Raw genomic sequence first — 2,660 nt, 5'->3', positions numbered from 1 at the left:
TATATATATATATATATATATATATATATATATATGTATATGTATATATATATATTTTAAACTTCTTCCCTTGGTATACCTATATAGGAGTGAGATTACTGGATGAAAAGAAAGGTGCTGTTACTTAGCTAATGGGATGTACACTGCAAGTTCTTGGAAAGGAGGAGGATGCAGTGGATGGAGTGCTTAAATAACAAGAGTCTAGCAGCCATGAGGAAAGTGTTGGGGTTTGGGAGATGATACAAGAATAAAGGAGACTAGCTAGAAGGATAAAATGACCTCAAAGATGTGAAGGCCCGGTCTATGGTAGTTATAGTGGGATTGGGAAGAAAATGAACAAGTAGGACATTTTGAAGAAAAAAAAATGGTAGGTTATGGTGACTGAAGATAAAGCGTATATGATGTAAGATGACTTGAAGTTTTCCAACTTGAGATAGTAAATGAACTTGGGATATTTTGCCTGGAGGAAAAGACTAAGATTTTCTGGTTCCCTTTCAATATTTGAAGGATTGTCACATGAAAGGAGATCTCTGTGTAGCTGCAAGGAACAGAGGCAAATATAGGGCAGTATCTCGTAACAGAGCAGACTCATGATGGAATAAAGGACTTTCAGAGGTGATATATTTCTTAACAGTGAAGTAGTTCAGGCAGAGATTTAATGGCTGTCTATTCAGGATATTTATGTAGAAAAGGCTCACATGTCGGGTAGAGCTGTGTTTCTCAATCTTGTTTTTAGAAAGCAAAAACTGGCCGGGTGCAGTGGCTCATGCCTGTAATCCCAGCACTTTGGGAGGCTGAAGCGGGTAGATCATTTGAGGTCAGGAGTTCGAGACCAGCCTGTCCAACATTGTCAAACTTCATCTCTACTAAAAATTCAAAAATCAGCCTGGTGGTAGTAACACGCACTTGTAACTCCAGCTACTTGGGAGGATGAGGCCAGAGAATTGCTTGAGCTGGGAGGCAAAGGTTGCAGTGAGCTAAGATGATGTCACTGCACTCCAGTTTGGGCAACTGAGTGAGATCCTGTCTTAAAAAAAAAGAGAAAAAAAAGCCCTATGCCCTCTTATCACCATGAACATAAAAACCTCATATCTGCCTTCCCTCCATCCCTCCATCCCTCTCTCTCTCTCTTTTTCTTTCTTTTTTGAGATGGAGTTTCACTCTTGTTGCACAGGCTGGAGTGCAATGGGGCGATCTCTGCTCACTGCAATCTCTGCCTCATGGGTTCAAGTGATTCTCCTGCCTCTGCCTCCTGAGTAGCTGGGGTTACAGGTGCCCACCACCATGCCTGGCTAATTTTTGTATATTTAGTAGAGACGGGGTTTTGCCATGTTGGCCAAGCTGATCTTGAACTCCTGGCCTCAAGTGATCCACCCACCTTAGTCTCCCAAAGTGCTGGGATTACAAGTGTGAGCCACCCCACCTGGCCCCTTATACCTTTCTTTTGTTTTTTTGAGATGGGAATCTCATTCTGTTGATCAGGCTGCTGTGCAGTGGTGCGATCTTGGCTCACTGCAACCTCTGCTTCCTGAGCTCAAACTATCCTCCTAGCTCAGCCTCCTGAGTAGCTGGGACTACAGGCACGTGCCAACATGCTTGATTAATTTTTATGTTTTTAGTAGAGAGAGAGTTTTGCCATGTTGCCTAGGCTGGTTTCAGTCTCCTGGGCTCAAGTGGTCTGCCCACCTCAGCTTCCCAAAGCGGTGGGATTACAGGCATGAGCCACTGTGTTTGGCTAAGATTTTTGTTTTCTAAATATGACATGGTATGTATATACTGTGTACCCACAAAAATTAAAAATAAATTTAAAAAAATGATAATATAATGTTGAATATCTTTTCAAATGGTAAAATTCCTTGGTTGACACTGAAGTAGACTATTGTCTTAGATGATTCCAGAGTTGCTTTCAACTACTTTTTTTAAATTTTTATTTATTTATTTATTTATTTATTTTTAAGACGAGTTTCACCATGTTGGTCAGGCTGGTCTTGAACTCCCGACCTCAGGTGATCCGCCTGCCTTGGCCTCCAAAGTGCTTGGATTACAGGCGTGAGCCACCGTGACTGGCCTCAACTACTACTTCTAACCTGAATGCAATTTGTCAAAAAAAAATATTAATTGAACTGTTCTGTGAAGTAGCAATGAGCACTCTATCACTAGAAATACTGAAATCAGTAGGCCATTATTTAGTAAGAATGTTTTTTATGAAAGTTTCGTTGTATTAGATTTTGGGATGATATTGATTGCTTTCAAATTTATAGATATTATGGTTTATCATCATAAATGCCATGGATTAATTTCTGTGATCATTGTATGTTTTTGTATGTGACTGAGGCTTGGGAAATCAAAGCAAGGCCTGAGAAAAGAAAGACTAGAGCTGGGCACGGTGGCACGCGCCTGTAGTCCCAGCTACTCGGGAGGCTAAGGTGGGAGGATCGCCTGAGCCTGGGAGTTCTGGGCTGTAGTGCGCTATGCCGATCGGGCGTCTGCACTAAGTTCGGCATCAATATGATGATCTCCCGGGAATGGGGGACCACCAGGTTGCCTAAGGAGGGGTGAACCGGCCCAGGTCGGAAACGGAGCAGGTCAAAACTCCCATGCTGATCAGTAGTGGGATCGCGCCTGTGAATAGCCACTGCACTCCAGCCTGGGCAACATAG

The 2,660-nt window shown here is 42.6% G+C and overlaps 1 protein-coding gene across 1 annotated transcript in view; it reads left to right on the top strand.

The window, feature by feature from the left end:
• CENPI (centromere protein I) overlaps nt 1-2,660 on the top strand; it is a 74,394-nt gene that overhangs the window by 37,603 nt on the left and 34,131 nt on the right. The window lies entirely within an intron of this gene.

Source organism: Cebus imitator, unplaced genomic scaffold (genome assembly GCF_001604975.1).
Source record: "Cebus imitator isolate Cc_AM_T3 unplaced genomic scaffold, Cebus_imitator-1.0 Scaffold343, whole genome shotgun sequence".
In the NCBI taxonomy this organism is placed as follows: domain Eukaryota; kingdom Metazoa; phylum Chordata; class Mammalia; order Primates; family Cebidae; genus Cebus; species Cebus imitator.
The sequence above is the reverse complement of the archived record's forward strand: the minus strand, read 5'-3'. Positions and strand labels throughout refer to the sequence as shown.